At 46.7% G+C, this 22,959-nt stretch overlaps 1 long non-coding RNA gene across 1 annotated transcript in view; it reads left to right on the forward strand.

Annotated features, from left to right (window-relative positions):
* The first annotated feature begins 1,269 nt into the window (after positions 1-1,269).
* LOC307205136 overlaps positions 1,270-22,959 on the forward strand; it is a 43,546-nt gene continuing 21,856 nt past the window's right edge. Inside the window, exons 1-2 of the long non-coding RNA XR_013833902.1 lie at positions 1,270-1,353; positions 1,521-1,805. This is a non-coding gene — a long non-coding RNA (uncharacterized lncRNA). The remainder of the gene's footprint in view (positions 1,354-1,520; positions 1,806-22,959) is intronic.

The raw sequence follows: 22,959 nt of genomic DNA on the forward strand, positions 1-22,959 counted from the left end.
ACAAATTGATCTGCTTTAGAATACACTCAGGTGACGAAGGAGCTAAGCAGTCGTCTTGAATGGGGTCTGGTTCTGATGTTGTATTCCTCTCTCAGATCTGATAACTCATGTTTAATGGCTTCAGCCCTTCTTTTTTTGTCTGGAAGAGAGGTGACGAATCTCAGGCTCATGGGCAAGATGTGGCCCTCCAGGCCTGTTTCTGGCCCTCAGGACTCTCCTCAAATCAAGCCCCCTTCCCAGGCTACTACACCTCAAATAAGCCCTGTTCTGAACACTCCCAAAGTGCTTTTTCCTGCCAGGAATATCTCCTTCGAATTTTATTCTGCCCTTTGCTCTCTTTGGTGGAGCACAGAGAGATGTTTGGATAGGCCTGGAAGGTGGTGTTACTATCTTCATTTTGCTAACTGGGCTGATTTTATGAAATTGTCTCTCAAAATCTACACACAGATGGAGATGGTTTTGAGAACACATGAAACTGGTGTTAATCCACCTCTCCCTCATGAGTCAGGGCGTGAACAAGAGATGCTATACTGGCCCATCCCTCTGGCTGCTTTTGCAATTCTGGCTCCCCACTTTTGCTGCAGCGCAAGGAGCAGCCTGGAGAACGAAAATATATTTGCCTTCAGGTTTTCCTGTGCAACTTCAGGACATAAATGGAACACACACATCGTCCCTCCAGACCAGGGCTGGGGGAAAAGGTATTCAGCACAAGGGCCAAATTCCCTATTTCAGGGGCCACCTAAAAGTGGTAAACTTACAGGAGTCCAAAAGGGGGTGGACAGAGCAATCGATGTGAGACTCTTCTCATTGCCCACTAGACCACTTTCCATCCATGCCAAAGTCAGATGCACATGTCTCTCCATCCTCTGCCCAGGCAGGCCAGAGACACAATCATCATTCATGGATGCAGTCTAGGCAGACAAGAGCAATGGAGGAGGGCACAGAGCCATGTCAGTGAGAGGCGTGTCCTTGGGAAAGGGGGCATGTCCTGGGAAAAGGCCAAGGACCAGAGGGACTGCCAGACATTTGGCCCAGAGTCCTGAGGTTTCTCACCCCTGTCTTTCACAAGGGAAATAAATTATGTCCTTATTTTGCATCACCACCTTCAGGCAAAAAAATTTCTGTGGTCATTTGTCAGACATTCATCACATTTCCGCATGATGCCTTTAACAAAGCCAATTGATGCAGACCTATTTGCATGAGTTATTATTTCTCATTTCTGGGGATTTAAGAGAGAGGAGGAGGTTGAAGGTGCAGCTAGATTGAGGAGCTGTTTGTCTCTGGGACTCTCCCTTCCTTTGACTCCTTCCATGGCTTGGCTCCTTCTCTTCACAGTTTTCAGCTACTGCTCAGGTCTGGTTCTGGGTGGTTAATGGGATCAGGTCGGCTTGTGCTGACATAATGGGTCAAGCAACAAACCCATTTACCTCGTGTAATTTATCATAGAAAAACAATGCTTGTCTGATCGTTATAAACACGGAAAATGATGCATAGTCTTTTTTCTTTTTCTTTTTGCAAAGGTGTCATTTCACAGACTGTAACTCAGCCAGCCTCGGAGTCAGTGTCCCTGGGCCAAAATGTGAAATTCTCCTGCTCCAGAGGTAGTGGTGGCTGGCTCAGCTTTGGCTGGTATCAACAGAAACCTGGACAGGCTCCTCGTTTTGTGTGGTATGGCTCCCGCAGGGGAGAAGGAATCCCAGATCGGTTCACTGGCTCTGAATCCGGGAACACTGGCTATTTAACCATCTCCAACACCCAGACTGAAGATGAGGCAGTTTATTACTGTGGTGCTGTGGAGGTCACTGGTAGCTGGAAGTATCACAGTGATACAATCTGATGGGGAACTGAGACAAAAACCTTCTCCTTTCCTCCCTATAGTAGGTAACCTGAATGATTGAAGAGCTTTTTTGAGCATGAAAGTGCCAACCCGCTAACTCTGCCAGCTGAACCATTTCCTATCTAGAAGCAGAAGAGAAAGCCGTTTATTACTGTCTGTCTGATGACAGCAGTGAGCAGCACACAGTGACACAACCACATAGGAATGTTAGGGCTTTAAAGGGCTTCATCTGGCCTTGAGTGTAGCTGATGCTGTTCCAAGAAGTCTTATTTTTTGAGCCACTCTCCATTAGCGAATGAGAACAGAAACTGCATTCAAAATACATTGAAGGGCAGCAAAATACATTGAAGGGCAGCGAAACTCCTGAGGTGGGATGCATATTACAAAGTCATCAGGATCCTTCCCCTAGGGCAGTTGGCGATGAAGTCCAGTTGGAACAGGTCCAGAGCTTTCCTGGAAGTGTTGGAAGGGACCACGAGGGTCATCTAGTCCAACCCCCTGCTATGCAGGAATCTTTTGCCCAATATGGGGCTTGAAGCGTCAACTGTGAGATTCAGAGTCTCATGCTCTACCAACTGAGCTATCTCTCTCCAGGAATTCTTCTTTACCTGTTTATATACTTTTTTCATCTTGGACTCATCTTCTCAAACACTGTCCCACTACAATTGCATGTAATTGGTTTCTGCGAAATGCTTTAGAACCTGACATTTCCTGCCTCTGTCTGTAGGGGGAGAAGTTGGACCACCTTCCCCACATTTCATAGAATTTAACTGCCCCGGAGAGTGTGAGCATTGCCAGCACCTGCCGAGCCAATGAAGCAGGAGGCAGCTCAGAAGGACACACCTGCTCAGCTTTCCACCCCCAGCTGCCCTTCCTACTCATTTGTGCGCAGAAATCCAACCATAACTGTCAGTGTGCACACAGCAGAGGCCGAGGCAACCTCACTCCCAACCAATTCACCTTCGTCTCATGCTTGGGAAAGTTTTGTGAGTCTTGAAAGCCTTGGAAGGAAGAGGGCAGTCTGTGATGGTTTCCATGAGAAGCTTAAATGTGTGTGTGTGTGTGTATTTGTGTGTGTTTGTAGTATAGTGGTACCTCGGGTTACATACACTTCAGGTTACAGACGCTTCAGGTTACAGACTCTGCTAACCCAGAAACAGTACCTCAGGTTAAAAACTTTGTTTCAGGATGAGAACAGAAATTGTGCGGCAGCGGTAGGAGGCCCCAATACCTAAAGTGGTGCTTCAGGTTAAGAAGAGTTTCAGGTTAAGAACGGACCTCCAGAACAAATTAAGTACTTAACCCAAGGTACAACTGTATTTCTAAATCAGCCCTGTCTTGGCCAGAAAGTGGCACAATGGAACCTGCCAAGTCTCTCCTTTTTAAGAAGTGTTTGGCGTTAATGGTGAGAAAGAATAGCTTTACACATATTCCTCAACAAATGTTACATACCCTCCAAGAATTTTTCTCACTGAAACTGAGACATTAGCAGGGTCCTGCCAGAGCACTTCTGGTCTGGAGCTCTGAGATATGAAGGCTAGGAGCTAAAGGGCACTTTAAACTTTGGTTAAGGGCACAACAATGGAATGTCTAGGCGCACTTTTTTATAACAATACAAAGCAGAAAATGAATGAACTGCAGCTAAAATCTTATACCCGTTTTTCACATGGTCCAGTCCTCATCTGAAGACTACCAAAAAGAAAGCCATGCTTCCTCTGCCCGCCCCATTAATATTCTTAAGTTTGTCGCTTCTCCAGTCTTCAGAGAGTGGCTGGAAGTGAGGAGGCAGGAAAAGGTCCTCCTTTCCTTCCACTCTGCAGTTTTATTCTGAAATCTGAGGCACCGTACTGCGCCCAGATGTCAGAAATTGTTCACGCTAATGAAATTTCTTGTTGGAGAAGAAGCCTTGAATAATGGGAGTTTCGAATTCTGCCCCCATCACTCTTCTGCAAATGTCTCCTTAGAACATTGGCTTTGGACAAGGAGTCAAATAAGTTCCTGCAGAGCCAATCACTGTAGAACCAATTTGCATGAAGAACCCCTTTGGTATTTATAGGGGGGTTTAGATAGGAGGAAGAAGATCCCATCTTGATCTCTTTTCCAAAGGAAGCCACACCCTTTTGGAGAGTTCACCATGGCACAGCCTCTGTTTTTCCTGGCACTTCTCAGCTTCTGCCTAGGTAAGGGTATGGAGGACTCACTCCAGATGCCTATTTCCACTATAATAATTGAATAATTCTATTATTAATACCCTGCCCATCCGGTTGGGTTGCCCCAGTCACACACTGTGCTTGTCATGGAGACTGAGTGCCTCTGTGATATCTGAGAACATGTAAAATGTACCCAATTCATGCTTTCCCCTCTTTTCTTGATGACAAGAGCTGAGAATGAGCTAGCGCTTTGGGGCTTAATTTTGTTGCTGTCAGAGGAGCTTTTGAACTAAAGAGCTAAAAAGCATGGAAAGCCCATTTGTCCTCAGTCACTTCTCAACCAAGATGACCAATGGCCTGGAAACCAAGCCTTATGAGGAACAGTTGAAGGAGCTGGATATGTTTAGCCTGGAAAAGAGGAGACTTGTGGGGAGATATGATAGCCATCTTCAAATATCCCAAAGGCTGTCACATGGAAGAGGGAACAAGCTTGTTTTCTCCTGCTCTGGAGGGTAGGACTCTAGAGGATGTGGACTCTCCTTCTTTGGAGGGTTTTAAGCAGAGCTTGGATGGTCATCTGTCCTGGAAGCTTTAGCTGAGATTCCTGCATTGAAGGGGGTTGGACTAGATGACCCCTGGGGGTGTTCCACCTCTACAATTTTATGATTCTATGATTCTCAAGGGGCATCTTTCTTTGTGTGTGTTTTTCAAGGTGTCAGTTCACAGCCAGCCTTGACTCAACCTGCCTCTGAGTCTGTCTCCTTGGGCCAAACAGCTAAACTTTCCTGCTCTAGAAACGGTGGCAGTAAATGGGATGGATTTCACTGGTTTCAGCAGAGACCCGGAGAGGCTCCTCTTTTCCTGTGCTATGGATCTAGCCAGAGAACAGGCATCTCAGATCGCTTCACTTGCTCCATCTCTGGCAACATGGGCTATTTGACAATCTCCAACATCCAGGCTGAAGATGAGGCTGTCTATTACTGTTGTGACTGGGAGCACAGCATCATTCAAGGGTTCCACAGTGGTACAATATGAGGGAGAAGTGAGACAAAAACCTTCTGCTTTCCACTCTAGGGTGAGGCAGGCAGAATCATTCCAGAGTTTCTTGGAGCCTTTATGTGTCTTGTCTGTTTTGGACAAGAATCAGTGATGACATCAACTTATTTGGAGACAGGGATGCAAACAGTGAAGTGATATCATGTTAAATACCACCTGGTCACCCCCCCCCCAAAAAAAACCAATGCTTTTTAGCCCACACCTGTCAAACCTTTCTGGAATTTTGAAAGGGAAAAGCTCTGTATATCTGTTTGTCTGCACCTCTATGCAAATACAAGTAGATAAAGAAGTTCTTGCAGAACCAATGAGCACAGAGCCAATTTGCATGAAGGAGACATTTGGTATTTCTGAGGGACTTCAGAGAGGATGAAGAGGATCCCATCTAGATCTCTTTCGGAAGGGAAGCCAGACTCCTTTAGAGAGCTCACCATGGCCTGGCCTCTGTTTTTCCTGGCACTTCTCAGCTACTATTCAAGTAAATCCCCCACAACTTGATTTTAATTTCTTTTTGCTTTTCACATGTCTTTAACTTTTCATGATTTTATTGTTTTTATATGGTTGTAAACCATATAAGAGACAGAGGAATATATATTTTTTAATGAATAAGTGAATAAAAGTGTGGAAGACTCAATGAACACTAAATAAAAATATCCCTTCCAGTAGCACCTTAGAGACCAACTAAGTTTGTTATTGGTATGAGCTCTCATGTGCATGCACACTTCTTCACATGCACATGAAAGCTCATACCAATAACAAACTCTAAAGTGGTCTCTAAAGTGCCACTGAAGGAATTTTTTTATTTTGTTTCGACTATGGCAGACCAACACGGCTACCTACCTGTAACTAAATCAATGGACACAGACCAAGATCGAATCTCTTTTCACTATGTACTCATCATAGGAACATAATGCTTTTGTGCTGTTTTTGTAACTTAACAAATTCATGATTTATTTCCTGTTTCTTTGTACAGGTGTCACTTCACAACCAACAGTGACCCAGCCTGCTTCTTCATCTGTGACCCTCGGCCAAACAGCTAAACTCTCCTGCACAGCCAGTCATGGTGGGAGCTGGTACTACTTTCAGTGGCATCAACAGAAACCCGGACAGGCTCCTCGCTTGGTGCTCTTTGGGACCAGCAGGGGAGAAGGGATCCCAGATCGGTTCACTGCGTCTTCCACTGGGAACAATTACCATTTAACCCTCTCCAACACCCAGGCAGAAGATGAGGCAGTTTATTACTGTGGTGCCCGGGAGAGCACTGTTGGGTTGAAGTATCACCGTGATACTGCCAGATGGGGAACTGAGACAAAAACCTTTGCTCTTCCTGCCTAGAGTGAGAAACCAGAAGCACCCAAAAACATCATTCGTCACAATTGAGTGTTCTTTGTTTTCGAAAGAAATGTGTGATGATATCAGGTTATTTAGTCACACTGATGCTGTTAAGGAAATGATCTCCACCCATGAATGGACTCCACAATTATTGACTGGCAGTCTTGGGCAAAGCGAAATTGTACTGGCAAGCCCCTCACCTATCATCTGCAGCCTTGCTGGCATTCCCTAAGGAAAAGGTGGTGGGTGTGGACTGTGTTGTGAATAAGGTTGTGCCAACAGATGTCAGCAAAATGCAGAATGACCCAAAGAGGGCAGGGTGGGGTTCCTTGAAAACCGGAAATCATGATCTAAACTTCCTTTGGAATGACTTGAATTTAAATGTGCACTTTAGATGAGCTTTGCTTAAATTATAGATAGGAAGAAAATCCGAGATTGAATAATAATTTCAGCTTGGATTCATGGGAAGTTTTGAGGTTCGGGGTTTTCCCAAATCTTTGTAAGTAAAACCTTGGTAATCACAGTTGTTGATCTTCCAATTCTCTGACCTTTGACCTGTGGGAAGAGAGGCTGGAGTAAGTTTCCTATATTTGATCAAAATGTCACACTATTTGCACCACATTCACACACATGTATGTTCAGTCCCTATAGGGTCAGGATCCTTGCCCCACTTCCATGGCCTCATTCATTCATTCATCAAGATCAAACACACAGCAATCTCTTTGAGTGCACCTGATACAGATTCATTTCCAATTTGCTCCCATGAAATAACCATCTATCCTAGCCTTGGAAACGGCTGTGAATTCTCATATTTGGGGGAGGAAGAGCAAATTATTGTATTGTTTCCTCAAGTTGTGTTTCTGTGTGATTGTTTCTGTGTATATTATTTCCAGGAATAAGATCTGCATTGGACAGAATGTACCCTACTGAAACTGGTTCTCTTGCTATATTTGGAAAAGTTACTACAGATTCCCAACTTCTGGGGGTGGAAAACCTAAAGACCAAGGACAAATACTGCCCCCCCCAGTCCTCTGCATTTGGCCCTTCAGATTCTCCCCAGGAGTACCTGAAGAAGAGGCGTCTCTTTCTATGGCATTGTGTTTTACATCCCTTCCCAACATGGGAAGCCAGTTGTGTTGTATTTGAGAATGCTCCCTGCTCATTCTGCTGGGTTGCCCAATGGGCATCTGCCCCAAACTCCTGTCCTGATGTCATTATAGCCCTTCTCCTTTGTATCTTGGCCGAAGTGAGGACCGCCCACAGTACCATTATGAAAATAGGTCCTTTCTTCATTGGCTTCACACTAACACAAGCAGCTAAACAAAGAAGTTCTTGCTGAACCAATCAGGACAGAACTAATTTGCATGAAGGATTTGTTTGGTATTTCTTGGGGAATCCAGAAAGGAGAAAGAGGATCCCATCTAAATCTCCCTCTAAACGATTGTCACACTCCTTCAGAGAGCTGACCATGGCCTGGCCCCTGCTTTTCCTGGCACTTCTCAGCTATTTCTCAGGTAAGGGTATGGAAGATTCAGTTGACATAAGACAACGTCAAAGCTATTTCTGTGATTTAACTATCATAGGAACATCATGCAGCTGTGATATATGAAAGCATAGAAAATATACTCAAGTCACAATTTCTGTGCTTTTTCTTTTTGTAAAGGTGTCCATTCACAGCCAACACTGACTCAGCCGGGCTCCCAGTCTGTGTCTCTGGGCCAAACTGTGAAACTCTCCTGCACCAGAAATGGTGGCAGTAGCTGGAATTACTTTCACTGGTATCAGCAGAAACCTGGACAGGCACCCCGTTTTCTGTGGTATGGCTCCAGCACCCGGGGAGAAGGGGTCCCAGATCGCTTCACTGGCTCAGAGTCTGGGAATATGGGATACTTAACTATCTCCAACATCCAGGCTGAAGATGAGGCAGTTTATCACTGCTGTAACTATGAGAGCAGCGTGAGGTTCCACAGTGGTGAAATCTAATGGGGAACTGAGACAAAAACCTGTCACTCCTCTTTCTTACTATAGAGTAGCCTGAATCACTCAAGAGCATAACTTCACATGAGCAGGTTTTGTAGGGAGAAGCCCCCTCCCATATCAGGCACACCCTTCTAGGTTGGCAGGAGCTGGGACAAAGCAATGGGAGCTCATCCCATCACATGTGTCAGGGGTTCAGGGAGAGAGGCGCAGAGGAGGGAGGAAACCGAGAGTGAGGGAGAAGGATTCCAGCCTGACGAGGAAGAGGACGACAATGACCCGAGATGGTCCATGAGTCCGTCCAGTGAATCGGAGGATTCCCAAAAGGGAGCCCCCCTGGTCAAGCCAAGGGGAGCCCAAGGGGGAAGCAGTCAGGAGCAGGGGAACGTAGGGGGAACCGCCAGTGGGAGTTGGAGATCGAGACCTGCTTCTCCACCGGAACGGAGTGAAGAGGGTGGAGTTACCAGTGTGTCGGGAGGAACAGAACAAGGAGCAGAGGGGGGAAGGAGATCGGGGCAAGACGTCCTGCCGGAAGGGGCGGAAAGCAGTACCGGGAGCAGTGTGGCTGTTGAAAGGAAGGTGAGGAGCAACGTACGCGCGCCAAGTTCAAATGTGGAGGCGCGCGGAAGTGGGGAGAGCTCTGGGGAGGAGCCTGGTGCTAAAGCACGAAGGAGGGGGCAGCAGGCAGGAGAAGACTCAGCCTCTGGGGAGTCCCGGAAAGAGGGAACACAGGGGGGCAGGAAGACCCTGCGGAAAAGGAAGGAGAGGAAAAGGTGGAGCAGCACAAGCCTCTTAAATTGGTGCAGGGGAGGGACGGACTCAGAGGGGACTTCTAACATCTAAGGGTAACAGATGTGGAGCCACGGAGTTTGGATGTAACGACGACAATGATCTTCAATAAAACCTTTTGTATATAACTTGGACTGGACTTTGGTCTCTTGTGAGCTGGGACCCAGGGTGGCTCTGACAACATGGATTTGAACCACCGACCTTGTGATCGGCAAGCCCCAGAGGCTCAGTCAGCAGCATAGTTCGTCACTCAGGTGCCTGGTATGGGGGTGTGTCCTGCAGCCAGGGGCGGGGCAAGACTCTCCAAAGCTTGCAGCCTCTCTGCTGCCTCCCCCTCAGCTGTAGGGCGGCTGAGGGAAAGGCACTAGGCAGAGGCAAGTCCCATGCTGCCATTTCAGGCAGTGCAGAACCTGCAGGCGCCTAAGGTCTGGCTATTGGAATGGAGTCCAACACGCTTCCTCTGCGCCTCACTGGACTCCCACGGAAGCTCTCCGTCAGCTTCCTTCAGCAGAGTTCGACACAGCGGCAGAAGCCTGTTGCAGTGCGTGTGTGTGTAATAAATCAGGCGTCCTTGCTTATCTCTAATAGTCTTTATTCGTGTAGAAAACGTCATTAATCAACCCGGCGAGAGAGCGCACATCATGCTGCCTCGCTGCACCAGCGAAGAAGAAAAAAAAACAGACAGAGAAAACACTCCCCTCTGGAACAAACGCCACGCCTCAAAATGTGAGACGTCACTCAGAACTATTTAACCCTGTAAGTTCTGATTCTCTCCACATAAGGTACCACATCACTCCTAAACAGTTTTGTGAGCCTTTTAAAAAAACAACAACTCCTTTTGTCACCCCCACGGTAGTGATGACACCCGGGACAAGTTGCACCCCCCGCACCCCACTTCCTCCGCCACTGGGCTCAGTGGGTTAGACCACAGTGCCACTCACATCCATACATATACAGTGGAACCTCAGGTTACAGACGCTTCAGGTTACAGACACTTCAGGTTACAGACTCCGCTAACCCAGAAATAATACCCCAGGTTAAGAACTTTGCTTCAGGATGAGAACAGAAATTGCACGGCGGTGGCACGGCAGCAGCACGAGGCCCCATTAGCTAAAGTGGTACCTCAGGTTAAGAAAATTTCAGATTAAGAACAGACCTCCAGAACGAATTAAGTTCTTAACCTGAGGTACCACTGTATACATACAGATGTCAGTGGTGGTTCTGACTGTCTCCCCCTTTCTGGAAGCACGATTCCCCAACACCAGTGGTTTTTAACCCCTGTGCCGTGGTACCCTGGGGTGCCTTGAACGATGGTCATGGATGCCGCAGGCAACACTGGCTCCATCACTCTTTCCTTCCCTCCCTCCTCTGATGCCCTCTCACGTCTCTCCCTCCCAGAGGCTTGCACAGCTGTTTGTTGCAGCTGCCCTGGCTACAAGTTCCCCAGGCGAATGGTGCCTCTGGGGCTGGCCAGGGGGTGCTTCCCAGGACCCTGTGGGGCAGTGTGAGAAGGCAACTCTTTCTGGGGTGGGGTGGGGCAGCTCAGAGACCAGTGGCTGCCCAGATGACTCCCAAGAAGAGGAGAGAGGAGAGGAGGCAGAGGGAAAACTCCACAAGGGAGGGGACTTGAAAAGGGGTGAGACGCTGCCGGCTCTGGAGGCAAGGGGTGACCTAACGGAGCTCCAGAGTCCCACAGGGGTGCCGCAGAATGGATCTAATAGGTCAAGGGAGCCGTGGACTCAAAAAGGTTGAAAACCTCTGCCCTAGACACACCCAGATCCCAAAATAGAACTGTTGACAAGGTCCCAGATATTCAGAAGATATCCATTCGTAATCCCCTACAAATCCTGAGGAGCACTTTGCAAAGCCATTTGAAAGATGTGAGGCAGGATATTTGTTGATGCATATTGTAGAGCAAAAGGGGAGGCAACTCCAGCCTGCAATGAACAAAGAGGTGCCCTGTGTTGGACTGAAGACTGCTTCCTTTGCAAGAAGATTGCTTAAAAGGAAATAGTCAGTTCTGCTCTGGTAAATCTGATCTTTTAAAAAAGTGAATATTCTACTGTACAGTATTATGTACATCCTTTGGGATGATCAGAGCTTGAGACACCAGGGGGAGATGTTGGATCAGTTTCTCTACATTTGACAGATTTGAACCTGCAGTAAAAAGTGACACAGATGAGCATGTTATCTGGGTGTTCCTCATGCATGGAACTCCAGTGTCTGCACACAACTTGATCTGCCTTAGAATACACTCAGGTGACGAATGAGCTAAGAAGTCGTCTGGAATGGGGTCTGGTTCTGGCTTTGTATTCCTCTGCCAAATTTAGGGCCTGATCATTCGTGTTTAATGGCTTCAGCCCTTCTTTCTCTATCTGTAGGACGGGTGACGAACTTCAAGCTCATGGGCAAGATGTGGCCCTCCTGGCCTGTCTCTCTGGCCCTCAGGACTCTCCTTAAATCAAGCCCCCTTCCCAGGCTAAAGGTAAAGGTAAAGGTACCCCTGCCCGTACGGGCCAGTCTTGCCAGACTCTAGGGTTGTGTGCTCATCTCACTCTATAGGCCGGGAGCCAGCGCTGTCCGCAGACACTTCCAGGTCACGTGGCCAGCGTGACAAGCTGCATCTGGCGAGCCAGTGCAGCACACGGAACGCCGTTTACCTTCCCGCTGGTAAGCGGTCCCTATTTATCTACTTGCACCCGGAGGTGCTTTCGAACTGCTAGGTTGGCAGGTGCTGGGACCGAACGACGGGAGCGCACCCCGCCGCGGGGATTCAAACCGCCGACCATACGATCAGCAAGTCCTAGGCGCTGAGGTTTTACCCACAGCGCCACCCACGTTCTAACCTTCCCAGGCTACTACACCTCAAATAAGCCCTGGTCTGAGTCCTCCCAAAGTGCTTTTTCCTGCCAGGAAAGCAATGGAGTTGGGGACAGAGCCATGTCAGTGAGAGGCGTGTCCTTGGGAAAGGGGGCATGTCCTGGGGAAAGCCCAAGGACCAGAGGGACTGCCAGACGTTTGGCTCTGAGTCCTGAGGTTCCTCACCCCTGTCCCTCACAAGGCAAATAAATTATGTCCTTGTTTTACATCACACCCTTCAGGCAAAAAAAATTCTGTGGTCATTTGTCAGAAATTCATCACATTTCCGCATGACGCCTCTAACAAAGCCAGTGGATGCAGACCTATTTGCATGAGAGACTATTTCTCATTTCAGGGGATTTAAGAGAGGAGGAGGAGGAGGAAGGTGCATCTAGATTGAAGACTCTCCCTTCCTTTGACTTCACCATGGCTTGGCTCCTTCTTCTCCTCGCCCTTCTCAGCTACTGCTCAGGTCTGGTTCTGGGTGGTTAATGGGATCACCTCTTGTAATTTACCATAGAAACACAATGCTTTTCTGATCGTTATAAACACAGAAAATGATGCATAGGCTTTTTTCTTTTTCTTTTTGCAAAGGTGTCATTTCACAGACTTTAACTCAGCCAGCCTCGGAGTCTGTGTCCCTGGGCCAAAATGTGAAGCTCTCCTGCTCCAGAAGTAGTGGTGGTAGCTGGGACCACTTTGGCTGGTATCAACAGAAACCTGGACAGGCTCCTCGATTTGTGTGGTATGGCTCCAGCACCCGGGGAGAAGGGATCCCAGATCGGTTCACAGGTTCAGCCTCTGGGAACAATGGCTATTTAACCATCTCCAACATCCAGACTGAAGATGAGGCAGTTTATTACTGTGGTGCCTGGGAGGTCACTGGTAGTAGCAAGTTCCACAGTGATACAATCTGATGGGGAACTGAGACAAAAACCTTCTCCTTTCCTCCCTATAGTAGGTAACCTGAATGATTCAAGAGCTTTTTTGAGCATGACAGTGCCAACCTGCTAACTCTGCCAGCTGAACCATTTCCTATCTAGAAGCAGAAGAGAAAGCTGTTTATTCCTGTCTGTCTGATGACAGCAGTGAGCAGCACACAGTGACACAACCACAAAGGAATGTTAGGTCATTATAGAGCTTCAGTTGGCCTTGAGTGTAGCTGTTGTCTTATTTTTTGAGCCATTCTCCATTAGTGAATGAGAACAGAAACTGCATTCAAAATAATTTGAAGGGCAGCAAAGGTTTTGGCGAAACTCCTGAGGTGGGATGCATATGAAAAAGTCATCAGGATCCTTCCCCTATGGCAGTTGGTGACGAAGTCCAGTTGGAACAGGTCCAGAACTTTCCCAGAAGTGTTGGAAGAGACCATGAGGGTCATCTAGTCCACCCCCTGCTATGCAGGAATCTTTTGCCCAATATGGGGCTTGAAGCGTCAACTCTGAGATTCAGAGTCTGATGCTCTACCAACTGAGCTATCTCTCTCCAGGAATTCTTCTTTACCTGTTTATATACTTTTTTCATCTTGGACTCATCTTCTCAAACACTGTCCCACTACAATTGCATGTAATTGGTTTCTGAGAAATGCTTTAGAACCTGACATTTTCCGCCTCTGTCTGTAGTGGGAGAAGTTGGACCACCTTCCCCATATTTCATAGAATTTAACTGCCCCGGAGAGTGTGAGCATCGCCAGCACCTGCAGAGCCAATGAAGCAGGAGGCAGCTCAGAAGGACACACCTGCTCAGCTTTCCACCCCCAGCTGCTCTTCCTACTCATTTGTGCGCAGAAATCCAACCATCACTGTCAGTGTGCACACAACAGAGGCCGAGGCAACCTCACTCCCAACCGCTTCCCCTTCGCCTCATGCTTTGGAAAGTTTTGTGAATCTGCAAGCCTTGGAAGGAAGAGAGCAGTCTATGGTTGTTTCCACAAGAAGCTTATATGCATGCATTTATGTGTGTTTGTGCGCATGCTTCTTGTTTGTATTATTTGGAAATCAGACCTGTCTTGGCCAGGAAGTGGGAAAATGGAACTATTCACATCTTCAGAAAATTCACTAAGCCTCTCCTTTTAAAAAGTGTTTGGCATGAATGGTGAGAAAGAATAGCCTTACATATATTCCTCAACAAAAGTTACATACATTTCTCACTGAAATTGAGTCTTAGCAGGGTTGTGGCAGAGCACCTTCTGGTCCGGAGCTCTGGCACGAGTCAGAAGAGTCAGGAAGGTGTTCTGGCAATCACCCTGCTGACTCACATCAGAGTGAGCATTTTTTGGGTTCAGAGCTCTGGTGTGAGGACCCATGTCAGAGCGCTGGACCAAAAGACAGGCATTCTTGGATGCAAGTAGTAGTGATCCCAGAATGTCCCACTTAAAACAGGACTGTTGACAGCTATGATGTTCGTTCTCTGGGTGGGTTTGGCTGCCACTCTTTCCAGTGCTGCTGTTAGTGTGGAGCTGAGAATCCTCTCGGCTGGGCCCCAAATAAAATCTCCCAGGCCTCCCCATTTCCCCAAGTCATTCCCCTCTTAAGCTGTCCCTCTCTCCCCAGGACACCCCCTCGCCACACTTAGCAGTCTCCTTCAGTGTTTTTGGCCATCCAGATTCTGTTTTTGAACTCTGATAATGCCTCTGGACTGCCTGAAAACGAGGACTCGGTCGTGGGCTGAGAGTGCAGAAACTATCCTATGGGGCAAGGATGAAAATCTAAAGGTGTTGCTCTGAACAGTTTTGCCTCAGGCCCGACCCAACCTGGAAAATTGCCCAGGTGGGGATGAACCCCTCTGTTGAAAAAAGGTTCCCCACCCCTGAGCTGAGGTAATTCTATGTTGTGGAATTAATGGACTAATTGGGGAGATAGGCTCTTTAGATGGGAATGTGCATTAACTTCCCTTCAAATGTGTGAAGCCAGTAGACCTGCTATCTTCAGGGACCCTCTTGCTCACTCTGCTATAGGAACCTCGGTCGTCCGCCCTCAAGTCCTGTCGTGAGAGCTCCATTGCTGGCTCCTGTTTCTTCTGGCCAGAGTGAGAACCAAACCCCATCACTCTTGGGCAAATGTCTCCTTTGAAGATGGGCTTTGGACAGACGCAAAGAAGGAGTTGAATAAGTTTTTGCAGAACCAATTACTGCAGATCCTGACAAAGCAGCATATAGGTAGGTGAGGAACCATCACCATGGCCTCCTCCCAACCTCCTTTGTACATATCAGAGCCTTAGGCACCAGGGGGAGGTGTTACTTCCGTTTGTCTACATTTGGCAGATATGCACCTGCAGTGAAAAGTTACACAGATGAGCATGTTATCTGGGTGTTCCTCATGCATGAAACTCAAGTGTCTGCACACAAATTGATCTGCCTTAGAATACACTCAGGTGACGAAGGAGCTAAGCAGTCGTCTTGAAGGGGGCCTGGTTCTGATGTATTCCTCTCTCAGATCTGATAACTCATGTTTAATGGCTTCAGCCCTTCTTTTTCTGTCTGGAAGAGAGGTGACAAATCTCAGGCTCATGGGCAAGATGTGGCCCTCCAGGCCTGTTTCTGGCCCTCAGGACTCTCCTCAAATCAAGCCCCCTTCCCAGGCTACTACACCTCAAATAAGCCCTGTTCTGAACACTCCCAAAGTGCTTTTTCCTGCCAGGAATATCTCCTTCGAATTTTATTCTGCCCTTTGCTCTCTTTGGTGGAGCACAGAGAGATGTTTGGATAGGCCTGGAAGGTGGTGTTACTATCTTCATTTTGCTAACTGGGCTGATTTTATGAAATTGTCTCTCAAAATCTACACACAGATGGAGATGGTTTTGAGAACACATGAAACTGGTGTTAATCCACCTCTCCCTCATGAGTCAGGGCGTGAACAAGAGATGCTATACTGGCCCATCCCTCTGGCTGCTTTTGCAATTCTGGCTCCCCACTTTTGCTGCAGCGCAAGGAGCAGCCTGGAGAACGAAAATATATTTGCCTTCAGGTTTTCCTGTGCAACTTCAGGACATAAATGGAACACACACATCGTCCCTCCAGACCAGGGCTGGGGGAAAAGGTATTCAGCACAAGGGCCACATTCCCTATTTCAGGGGCCACCTAAAAGTGGTAAACTTACAGGAGTCCAAAAGGGGGTGGACAGAGCAATCGATGTGAGACTCTTCTCATTGCCCACTAGACCACTTTCCATCCATGCCAAAGTCAGATGCACATGTCTCTCCATCCTCTGCCCAGGCAGGCCAGAGACACAATCACCATTCATGGATGCAGTCTAGGCAGACAAGAGCAATGGAGGAGGGCACAGAGCCATGTCAGTGAGAGGCGTGTCCTTGGGAAAGGGGGCATGTCCTGGGAAAAGGCCAAGGACCAGAGGGACTGCCAGACGTTTGGCCCTGAGTCCTGAGGTTCCTCACCCCTGTCCCTCACAAGGGAAATAAATTATGTCCTTATTTTGCATCACCACCTTCAGGCAAAAAAAATTCTGTGGTCATTTGTCAGACATTCATCACATTTCCGCATGATGCCTTTAACAAAGCCAATTGATGCAGACCTATTTGCATGAGTTATTATTTCTCATTTCTGGGGATTTAAGAGAGAGGAGGAGGAGGAAGGTGCAGGTAGATTGAGGAGCTGTTTGTCTCTGGGACTCTCCCTTCCTTTGACTTCACCATGGCTTGGCTCCTTCTCTTCGCAGTTTTCAGCTACTGCTCAGGTCTGGTTCTGGGTGGTTAATAGGATCAGGTCGGCTTTTGCTGAGATAATGGGTCAAGCAACAAACCCATTTACCTCGTGTAATTTATCATAGAAAAACAATGCTTGTCTGATCGTTATAAACACAGAAAATGATACATAGTCTTTTTTCTTTTTCTTTTTGCAAAGGTGTCATTTCACAGACTGTAACTCAGCCAGCCTCGGAGTCTGTGTCCCTGGGCCAAAATGTGAAGCTCTCCTGCTCCAGAGGTAGTGGTGGCTGGCTCAGCTTTGGCTGGTATCAACAGAAACCTGGACAGGCTCCTCGCTTTGTGTGGTTTGGCTCCAGCAGGGGAGAAGGAATCCCAGATCGGTTCACAGGTTCAGCCTCTGGGAACAATGGCTATTTAACCATCTCCAACATCCAGGCTGAAGATGAGGCAGTTTATTACTGTGGTGCCTGGAAGGATGACGGCAGCATGTTTCACGGTGATACAATCTGATGGGGAACTGAGACCAAAACCTTCTCCTTTCCTCCCTATAGTAGGTCACCTGAATGATTCAAGAGCTTTTTTGAGCATGAAAGTGCCAACCCGCTAACTCTGCCAGCTGAACCATTTCCTATCTAGAAGCAGAAGAGAAAGCCGTTTATTACTGTCTGTCTGATGACAGCAGTGAGCAGCACACAGTGACACAACCACATAGGAATGTTAGGGCTTTAAAGGGCTTCATCTGGCCTTGAGTGTAGCTGATGCTGTTCCAAGAAGTCTTATTTTTTGAGCCATTCTCCATTAGCAAATGAGAACAGAAACTGCATTCAAAATACTTTGAAGGGCAGCAAAATTCCTGAGGGGGGATGCATATTACAAAGTCATCAGGATCCTTCCCCTAGGGCAGTTGGTGATGAAGTCCAGTTGGAACAGGTCCAGAGCTTTCCTGGAAGTGTTGGAAGGGACCATGAGGGTCATCTAGTCCAACCCCTGCTATGCAGGAATCTTTTGCCCAATATGGGGCTTGAAGCGTCAACTGTGAGATTCAGAGTCTCATGCTCTACCAACTGAGCTATCTCTCTCCAGGAATTCTTCTTAACCTGTTTATATACTTTCTTCATCTTGGACTCATCTTCTCAAACACTGCCCTACTTCAATTGCATTTAACAGGTTTCTGAGAAATGCTTTAGAACCTGACATTTCCTGCCTCTGTCTGTAGGGGGAGAAGTTGGACCACCTTCCCCACATTTCATAGAGTTTAACTGCCACGGAGAGTGTGAGCATCGCCAGCACCTGCAGAGCCAATGAAGCAGGAGGCAGCTCAGAAGGACACACCTGCTCAGATTTCCACCCCCAGCTGCTCTTCCTACTCATTTGTGCATAGAAATCCAATCGTAACTGTCAGTGTGCACACAACAGAGGCTGAGGCAACCTCACTCCCAACCGCTTTCCCTTCGCCTCATGCTTTGGAAAGTTTTGTGAATCTGCAAAGCCCTGGAAGGAAGAAGGCAGTCTATGGTTGTTTCCATGAGAAGCTTAGATGCATATGTGTGTGTGTGTGTGTTTCTTGTTTGTAGTATTTTGAAATCAGCCCTGTCTTGGCCAGAAAGTGGCACAATGGAACTATTCACATCTTCAGAAAATTCACCACACCTGCCAAGTCTCTCCTTTTTAAAAAGTGTTTAGTGTTAATGGTGAGAAAGAAGAGCCTTACACATATTCCTCAACAAATGCTACATACTCTCCCACAATTTTTCTCAATGAAACTGAGACATTAGCAGGGTCCTGCCAGAGCACCTTCTGGTCCGGGGCTCTGAGATATGAAAGCAAGGAGCTAAAGGGCACTTTACACTTTGGTTAAGGCGCAACAACGGAATGTCCAGGCACACTTTTTTATAACAATACAAAGCTGAAAATGAAAGAACTGCAGCTAAAATCTTATACCCGTTTTTCACATGGTCTAGTCCTCATCTGAAGACTACCAAAAAGAAAGCCATGCTTCCTCTGCCCGCCCCACGAATATTCTTAAGTTCGTCACTTCTCCAGTCTTCAGAGAGTGGCTAGAAGTGAGGAGGCAGGAAAAGGTCCTCCTTTCCATCCACTCTGCAGTTTTATTCTGAAATCTGAGGCACAGCACTGCGCCCAGATGTCAGAAATTGTTCACGCTAACGAAATTTTTTGTTGCAGAACAAGCCTTGAATAATGGGAGTTTCGAATGCTGCCCCCATCACTCTTGTGCAAATGTCTCCTTAGAATATTGGCTTTCGACAAGGAGTTAAATAAATTCTTGCAGAACCAATCACTGTAGAACCAATTTGCATGAAGAACCCCATTGGTATTTATAGGGGCGTTTAGAAAGGAGGAAGAAGATCCCATCTTGATCTCTTTTCCAAAGGAAGCCACACCCTTTTGGAGAGTTCACCATGGCACAGCCTCTGTTTTTCCTGGCACTTCTCGGCTTCTGTTTAGGTAAGGGTATGGAGGACTCACTCCAGAAGCATATTCCCACTATAATAATTTAATAATTTTATTATTTATACTCTGCCCATCTGTCTGGGTTGCCCCAGTCATGGTCTGTGCTTGTCATGGAGACTGAGTGCCTCTTTGATAGCTGAGAACATGTAAAATGGACCCAATTCATGCTTTCCCCCATTTTTCTTGATGACAAGGTGTCAGTTCACAGCCAACCTTGACTCAACTTGCCTCTGAGTCTGTCTCCTTGGGCCAAACAGCTAAACTTTCCTGCTCTAGAAACGGTGGCAGTAAATGGGATGGATTTCACTGGTTTCAGCAGAGACCTGGAGAGGCTCCTCTTTTTCTGTGCTATGGATCTAGCCGGAGAACAGGCATCTCTGATCGCTTCACTTGCTCCATCTCTGGCAACATGGGCTATTTGATGATCTCCAACATCCAGGCTGAAGATGAGGCTGTCTATTACTGTTCTGACTGGGAGCAAGGCATCATTCAAGGGTTCCACAGTGGTATAATCAGAGTGAGAAGTGAGACAAAAACCTTCTCCTTTCCTCTCTAGGGTGAGGCAGACAGAATCATTCAAGAGTTTCTTGGAGCCTTTATGTGTATTGTCTGTTTTGGACAAGAATCAGTGATGACATCAACTTATTTGGAGACAGGGATGCAAACAGTGAAGTGATATCATGTTAAATACCACCTGTTCATCCCCCAAACCCATACTTACTAGCTCCAGTCAAACTTTTGAAGGGGAAAATCTTTGTATATCTGTCTGTCTGCACCTCTATGCAAATGCAAGGAGATAAAGAAGTTCTTGTGGAACCAATGGGCACAGAGCCAGTTTGCATGAAGAAGTCATTTTCCCCCCCCTGGAGGACTTCAAAGAGGATGAAGAGGATCCCATCCAGGTCTCCTTCGGAAGGGAAGCCAGACTCCTTTAGAGAGCTCACCATGGCCTGGTCTCTGTTTTTCCTGGCACTTCTCAGCTTCTGCTCAAGTAAATCCCCCACAATTGTCTTTGGATGCTTGCTTTTAATTTCTTTTTGCTTTTTAACATGTCTTTAACTTTTCATGATTTTATTGTTTTTATATGGTTGTAAACCATATATGAGACAGAGGAATATATATTTTTTAATGAAGAAATGAATATAAGTATGGAGGACTTCAATGAACACTAAATAAAAAAAATCCCTTCCAGTAGCACCTTAGAGACCAACTAAGTTTGTTATTGGTATGAGCTCTCATGTGCATGCACACTTCTTCACATGCACATGAAAGCTCATACCAATAACAAACTCTAAAGTGGTCTCTAAAGTGCCACTGAAGGAATTTTTTTATTTTGTTTCGACTATGGCAGACCAACACGGCTACCTACCTGTAACTAAATCAATGGACACAGACCAAGATCGAATCTCTTTTCACTATGTACTCATCATAGGAACATGATGCTTTTGTGCTGTTTTTGTAACTTAACAAAGTCATGATTTATTTCCTGTTTCTTTGTACAGGTGTCTCTTCGCAACCAACAGTGACCCAGCCTGCTTCTTCATCTGTGACCCTCGGCCAAACAGCTAAACTCTCCTGCACAGCCAGTCATGGTGGTAACTGGCGCTACTTTCAGTGGCATCAACAGAAACCCGGACAGGCTCCTCGCTTGGTGCTCTTTGGGACCAGCAGGGGAGAAGGGATCCCAGATCGGTTCACTGCGTCTTCCACTGGGAACAATTACCATTTAACCCTCTCCAACACCCAGGCAGAAGATGAGGCAGTTTATTACTGTGGTGCCCGGGAGAGCACTGTTGGGTTGAAGTATCACCGTGATACTGCCAGATGGGGAACTGAGACAAAAACCTTTGCTCTTCCTGCCTAGAGTGAGAAACCAGAAGCACCCAAAAACATCATTCGTCACAATTGAGTGTTCTTTGTTTTCGAAAGAAATGTGTGATGATATCAGGTTATTTAGTCACACTGATGCTGTTAAGGAAATGATCTCCACCCATGAATGGACTCCACAATTATTGACTGGCAATCTTGGGCAAAGCGAAATTGTACTGGCAAGCCCCTCACCTATTGTGTGCAGCCTTGCTGGCATTCCCTAAGGAAAAGGTGGTGGGTGTGGACTGTGTTGTGAATAAGGTTGTGCCAACAGATGTCAGCAAAATGCAGAATGACCCAAAGAGGGCAGGGTGGGGTTCCTTGAAAACCGGAAATCATGATCTAAACTTCCTTTGGAATTACTTGAATTTAAATGTTAAATTTTAGATGAGCTTTGCTTAAATTATAGATAGGAAGAAAATCCGAGATTGAATAATAATTTCAGCTTGGATTCATGGGAAGTTTTGAGGTTTGGGGTTTTCCCAAAACTTTGTAAGTAAAACCTTGGTAATCACAGTTGTTGATCTTCCAATTCTCTGACCTTTGACCTGTGGGAAGAGAGGCTGGAGTAAGTTTCCTATATTTGATCAAAATGTCACACTATTTGCACCACATTCACACACATGTATGTTCAGTCCCTATAGGGTCAGGATCCTTGCCCCACTTCCATGGCCTCATTCATTCATTCATTCATTCATTCATCAAGATCAAACACACAGCAATCTCCTTGAGTGCACCTGATACAGATTCATTTCCAATTTGCTCCCATGAAATAACCATCTATCCTAGCCTTGGAAACGGCTGTGAATTCTCATATTTGGGGGAGGAAGAACAAATTATTGTATTGTTTCCTCAAGTTGTGTTTCTGTGTGATTGTTTCTGTGTATATTATTTCCAGGAATAAGATCTGCATTGGACAGAATGTAGCCTACTGAAACTGGTTCTCTTGCTATATTTGGAAAAGTTACTACAGATTCCCAACTTTTGGGGGTGGAAAACCTAAAGACCAAGGACAAATACTGCCTCCCAGTGCTCTGCATTTGGCCCTTCGGATTCTCCCCAGGAGTACCTGAAGAAGAGGCGTCTCTTTCTATGGCATTGTGTTTTACATCCCTTCCCAACATGGGAAGCCAGTTGTGTTGCATTTGAGAATGCTCCCTGCTCATTCTGCTGGGTTGCCCAATGGGCATCTGCCCCAAACTCCTGTCCTGATGTCATTATAGCCCTTCTCCTTTGTATCTTGGCCGAAGTGAGGACCGCCCACAGTACCATTATGAAAATAGGTCCTTTCTTCATTGGCTTCACACTAACACAAGCAGCTAAACAAAGAAGTTCTTGCTGAACCAATCAGGACAGAACTAATTTGCATGAAGGATTTGTTTGGTATTTCTTGGGGAATCCAGAAAGGAGAAAGAGGATCCCATCTAAATCTCCCTCTAAACGATTGTCACACTCCTTCAGAGATCTGACCATGGCCTGGCCCCTGCTTTTCCTGGCACTTCTCAGCTATTTCTCAGGTAAGGGTATGGAAGATTCAGTTGACATAAGACAACGTCAAAGCTATTTCTGCGATTTAACTATCATAGGAACATCATGCAGCTGTGATATATGAAAGCATAGAAAATATACTCAAGTCACAATTTCTGTGCTTTTTCTTTTTGTAAAGGTCTCCATTCACAGCCAACAGTGACTCAGCCGGGCTCCCAGTCTGTGTCTCTGGGACAAACTATTAAACTCTCCTGCACCAGAAATGGTGGCAGTAGCTGGAATTACTTTCACTGGTATCAGCAGAAACCTGGACAGGCACCTCGTTTTCTGTGGTATGGCTCCAGCACCCGGGGAGAAGGGGTCCCAGATCGCTTCACTGGCTCAGAGTCTGGGAATATGGGATACTTAACTATCTCCAACATCCAGGCTGAAGATGAGGCAGTTTATCACTGCTGTAACTATGAGAGCAGC

Source organism: Podarcis cretensis (assembly GCF_951804945.1).
Source record: "Podarcis cretensis genome assembly, chromosome: 16".
Taxonomy (NCBI): domain Eukaryota; kingdom Metazoa; phylum Chordata; class Lepidosauria; order Squamata; family Lacertidae; genus Podarcis; species Podarcis cretensis.